This window comes from Lissotriton helveticus, chromosome 1_2, assembly GCF_964261635.1.
Source record: "Lissotriton helveticus chromosome 1_2, aLisHel1.1, whole genome shotgun sequence".
Classification (NCBI taxonomy): Eukaryota; Metazoa; Chordata; class Amphibia; order Caudata; family Salamandridae; genus Lissotriton; species Lissotriton helveticus.
The window spans coordinates 340,189,341-340,195,533 of record NC_136058.1 but is presented as its reverse complement, the minus strand read 5'-3'; the positions used below and the strand labels follow the sequence as shown (position 1 = coordinate 340,195,533).

The 6,193-nt window shown below is 35.8% G+C and overlaps 2 non-coding genes across 2 annotated transcripts; both read right to left on the bottom strand.

The window, feature by feature from the left end:
• Positions 1 to 474: 474 nt before the first annotated feature.
• Positions 475 to 546, bottom strand: TRNAD-GUC (transfer RNA aspartic acid (anticodon GUC)). Its single transcript has one exon. It is a non-coding gene; the product is annotated as a tRNA-Asp (tRNA).
• A 2,754-nt stretch (positions 547 to 3,300) lies between these two features.
• TRNAD-GUC (transfer RNA aspartic acid (anticodon GUC)) lies at positions 3,301 to 3,372 on the bottom strand. The gene has a single exon. It is a non-coding gene; the product is annotated as a tRNA-Asp (tRNA).
• Positions 3,373 to 6,193: the final 2,821 nt, after the last annotated feature.

Below are 6,193 nucleotides of genomic sequence, written 5' to 3'. Positions count from 1 at the left end.
TTTATCAAGAAATTATTTCATTGAAATAAATATCTATCTATCGATCTGTCTATCTGGCTATCTTTCTAACTATCAATATATATATTTATATATATCTATATATATATATATATAATCAGCTCACTTTACCATTTGCAGCTTATAACTATTAGCCACCAGGGGTCACTACTAACCAAAAGCAGTCATTCTACTTGTAAATTGTGCCAATCGAGTGGAACAGCAGCCTAGGATTCATCACTGCTTCATCTCATTTTCCAAGAGAATGCAGATGTAAAGTGTTTTTGATGGTACGCCTGTGCATATTGAAATATTCAGAGCATATTCTGAATTTCAGTTAACACATCAGTAAGCATTTTGGCCATCAGTGAATTCAACCTTTTTTCTCAATCAGAATAGGCAAGGATAATGACAGATATATTTTACAATGTTAGAAAGTACATCATTTTATTTAATTGTGTGAATAAAATGAATCGCCTCCCCGTCGGGGAATTGAACCCCGGTCTCCCGCGTGACAGGCGGGGATACTGACCACTATACTAACGAGGACTTATTGGCATCAGTTAAACAGTGCTCACCTCCTTGGGGTTAAGGCATACCCTCGATAAATTCACAGTATTGTAATAGGCAGATTTGCTGCTTTTGGTTAGGACAAGTAATCTTTTTTCCTAAATATTACAATACAGAAATTCCTAGCCAAAAACAATCAGTTTTATCAAGAAATGATTTCATTGAAATAAATATCTATCTATCGATCTGTCTATCTGGCTATCTTTCTAACTATCAATATATATATTTATATATATCTATATATATATATATAATCAGCTCACTTTACCATTTGCAGCTTATAACTATTAGCCACCAGGGGTCACTACTAACCAAAAGCAGTCATTCTACTTGTACATTGTGCCAATCGAGTGGAACAGCAGCCTAGGATTCACCACTGCTTCATCTCATTTTCCAAGAGAATGCAGATGTAAAGTGTTTTTGATGGTACGCCTGTGCATATTGAAATATTCAGAGCATATTCTGAATTTCAGTTAACACATCAGTAAGCATTTTGGCCATCAGTGAATTCAACCTTTTTTCTCAATCAGAATAGGCAAGGATAATGACAGATATATTTTACAATGTTAGAAAGTACATCATTTTATTTAATTGTGTGAATAAAATGAATCGCCTCCCCGTCGGGGAATTGAACCGCGGTCTCCCGCGTGACAGGCGGGGATACTGACCACTATACTAACGAGGACTTATTGGCATCAGTTAAACAGTGCTCACCTCCTTGGGGTTAAGGCATACCCTTGATCAATTCACAGTATTGTAATAGGCAGATTTGCTGCTTTTGGTTAGGACAAGTAATCTTTTTTCCTAAATATTACAATACAGAAATTCCTAGCCAAAAACAATCAGTTTTATCAAGAAATGATTTCATTGAAATAAATATCTATCTATCGATCTGTCTATCTGGCTATCTTTCTAACTATCAATATATATATTTATATATATCTATATATATATATATAATCAGCTCACTTTACCATTTGCAGCTTATAACTATTAGCCACCAGGGGTCACTACTAACCAAAAGCAGTCATTCTACTTGTAAATTGTGCCAATCGAGTGGAACAGCAGCCTAGGATTCACCACTGCTTCATCTCATTTTCCAAGAGAATGCAGATGTAAAGTGTTTTTGATGGTACGCCTGTGCATATTGAAATATTCAGAGCATATTCTGAATTTCAGTTAACACATCAGTAAGCATTTTGGCCATCAGTGAATTCAACCATTTTTCTCAATCAGAATAGGCAAGGATAATGACAGATATATTTTACAATGTTAGAAAGTACATCATTTTATTTAATTGTGTGAATAAAATGAATCGCCTCCCCGTCAGGGAATTGAACCCCGGTCTCCCGCGTGACAGGCGGGGATACTGAACACTATACTAACGAGGACTTATTGGCATCAGGTAAACAGTGCCCACCTCCTTGGGGTTAAGGCATACCCTCGATCAATTCACAGTATTGTAATAGGCAGATTTGCTGCTTTTGGTTAGGACAAGTAATCTTTTTTCCTAAATATTACAATACAGAAATTCCTAGCCAAAAACAATCAGTTTTATCAAGAAATTATTTCATTGAAATAAATATCTATCTATCGATCTGTCTATCTGGCTATCTTTCTAACTATCAATATATATATTTATATATATCTATATATATATATATAATCAGCTCACTTTACCATTTGCAGCTTATAACTATTAGCCACCAGGGGTCACTACTAACCAAAAGCAGTCATTCTACTTGTAAATTGTGCCAATCGAGTGGAACAGCAGCCTAGGATTCACCACTGCTTCATATCATTTTCCAAGAGAATGCAGATGTAAAGTGTTTTTGATGGTACGCCTGTGCATATTGAAATATTCAGAGCATATTCTGAATTTCAGTTAACACATCAGTAAGCATTTTGGCCATCAGTGAATTCAACCATTTTTCTCAATCAGAATAGGCAAGGATAATGACAGATATATTTTACAATGTTAGAAAGTACATCATTTTATTTAATTGTGTGAATAAAATGAATCACCTCCCCGTCGGGGAATTGAACCCCGGTCTCCCGCGTGACAGGCGGGGATACTGAACACTATACTAACGAGGACTTATTGGCATCAGTTAAACAGTGCCCACCTCCTTGGGGTTAAGGCATACCCTCGTTCAATTCACAGTATTGTAATAGGCAGATTTGCTGCTTTTGGTTAGGACAAGTAATCTTTTTTCCTAAATATTACAATACAGAAATTCCTAGCCAAAAACAATCAGTTTTATCAAGAAATTATTTCATTGAAATAAATATCTATCTATCGATCTGTCTATCTGGCTATCTTTCTAACTATCAATATATATATTTATATATATCTATATATATATATATATAATCAGCTCACTTTACCATTTGCAGCTTATAACTATTAGCCACCAGGGGTCACTACTAACCAAAAGCAGTCATTCTACTTGTAAATTGTGCCAATCGAGTGGAACAGCAGCCTAGGATTCATCACTGCTTCATCTCATTTTCCAAGAGAATGCAGATGTAAAGTGTTTTTGATGGTACGCCTGTGCATATTGAAATATTCAGAGCATATTCTGAATTTCAGTTAACACATCAGTAAGCATTTTGGCCATCAGTGAATTCAACCTTTTTTCTCAATCAGAATAGGCAAGGATAATGACAGATATATTTTACAATGTTAGAAAGTACATCATTTTATTTAATTGTGTGAATAAAATGAATCGCCTCCCCGTCGGGGAATTGAACCCCGGTCTCCCGCGTGACAGGCGGGGATACTGACCACTATACTAACGAGGACTTATTGGCATCAGTTAAACAGTGCTCACCTCCTTGGGGTTAAGGCATACCCTCGATCAATTCACAGTATTGTAATAGGCAGATTTGCTGCTTTTGGTTAGGACAAGTAATCTTTTTTCCTAAATATTACAATACAGAAATTCCTAGCCAAAAACAATCAGTTTTATCAAGAAATGATTTCATTGAAATAAATATCTATCTATCGATCTGTCTATCTGGCTATCTTTCTAACTATCAATATATATATTTATATATATCTATATATATATATATAATCAGCTCACTTTACCATTTGCAGCTTATAACTATTAGCCACCAGGGGTCACTACTAACCAAAAGCAGTCATTCTACTTGTAAATTGTGCCAATCGAGTGGAACAGCAGCCTAGGATTCACCACTGCTTCATCTCATTTTCCAAGAGAATGCAGATGTAAAGTGTTTTTGATGGTACGCCTGTGCATATTGAAATATTCAGAGCATATTCTGAATTTCAGTTAACACATCAGTAAGCATTTTGGCCATCAGTGAATTCAACCTTTTTTCTCAATCAGAATAGGCAAGGATAATGACAGATATATTTTACAATGTTAGAAAGTACATCATTTTATTTAATTGTGTGAATAAAATGAATCGCCTCCCCGTCGGGGAATTGAACCGCGGTCTCCCGCGTGACAGGCGGGGATACTGACCACTATACTAACGAGGACTTATTGGCATCAGTTAAACAGTGCTCACCTCCTTGGGGTTAAGGCATACCCTTGATCAATTCACAGTATTGTAATAGGCAGATTTGCTGCTTTTGGTTAGGACAAGTAATCTTTTTTCCTAAATATTACAATACAGAAATTCCTAGCCAAAAACAATCAGTTTTATCAAGAAATGATTTCATTGAAATAAATATCTATCTATCGATCTGTCTATCTGGCTATCTTTCTAACTATCAATATATATATTTATATATATCTATATATATATATATAATCAGCTCACTTTACCATTTGCAGCTTATAACTATTAGCCACCAGGGGTCACTACTAACCAAAAGCAGTCATTCTACTTGTAAATTGTGCCAATCGAGTGGAACAGCAGCCTAGGATTCACCACTGCTTCATCTCATTTTCCAAGAGAATGCAGATGTAAAGTGTTTTTGATGGTACGCCTGTGCATATTGAAATATTCAGAGCATATTCTGAATTTCAGTTAACACATCAGTAAGCATTTTGGCCATCAGTGAATTCAACCTTTTTTCTCAATCAGAATAGGCAAGGATAATGACAGATATATTTTACAATGTTAGAAAGTACATCATTTTATTTAATTGTGTGAATAAAATGAATCGCCTCCCCGTCGGGGAATTGAACCGCGGTCTCCCGCGTGACAGGCGGGGATACTGACCACTATACTAACGAGGACTTATTGGCATCAGTTAAACAGTGCTCACCTCCTTGGGGTTAAGGCATACCCTCGATCAATTCACAGTATTGTAATAGGCAGATTTGCTGCTTTTGGTTAGGACAAGTAATCTTTTTTCCTAAATATTACAATACAGAAATTCCTAGCCAAAAACAATCAGTTTTATCAAGAAATGATTTCATTGAAATAAATATCTATCTATCGATCTGTCTATCTGGCTATCTTTCTAACTATCAATATATATATTTATATATATCTATATATATATTCACTGAAAAAACCATAGGTTATAGACCATATATAGTTAGGAATTAGCATTTAAAAAACCTTATTTTACTCACACAAAACCATTGAAATTCCATATATAGTTAGTTGCACTAACTATATATGGCGCACCCGCAATCCACTGCTGATCATGTCACATATTACATCATTCATGACATGGTCAGTGACATCACTGATGACATCACTGATGACATCTCAAATGACATCACTGATGACATCACTGATGACAACATCCAGTGACTGTATTTTTCTGTAAAGTTAAAATATGTCTTGAGTGCATGTATAAGTGTCTGGATGAAGGATTTAGTAGGTGCATGACTGACTGTATGAGTGAGTGATTAAATGTGTCTCACTGAATGCATGGGTTAGTGACTAAACTGTCTTAATTTGTGCATCATTATGTCTGTTGTTCTGTAAACTGCTGCATGTGTTGATCATTAGCTATACGAGAGGCTATATGTGTTATTAATTGGTTGCCCAAGTATTTCTATGGGAGATTGAGTTTGTGTGGGGGTGGCTGGAAGGTGTGAGACTCTATGCATAGATGTGTGAGCAGTTTATTCACTAGGTGTATGAGTTCAAGAGTGCATGTGGAAACAGCTACATGGGCAGTTGACTGTGTGCATGAGTGTATTGATGAGTGAATGGATATCTCAATGCTACATGTCATAGTAAGTACATATGTAAAACACAGTACATGTGAGAGTTGGCATATATAAATAACTGTGCATGAGAGCCACTGAATGAGTGAGTGGTTGTATCGATCATTGTGAACTTGTATCAGGGATTGTATAAGAGAGTAAATATGTGTTAGTATATGTTTCAATAAGTAAGGTGTGTTTAACTGTATAGTTGAAGAAATGGAGGTGAGATTGTTTCTTTGCATGACTGACTGGGTGTGTGAGTAACTCCATGGATGAGTGGCAGTGTGTGAGTGTCTGTATACACTGAGTGTATCTAAGGTTATATTAGAGTCTGAAGAGGTTTATCGTATTAGCACAAGAATGATGTCAAATGAGATGTCATCAGTGATGTCATCAGTGATGTCATTTGAGATGTCATCAGTGATGTCATCAGTGATGTCACTGACCATGTCATGAATGATGTAATATGTGACATGATC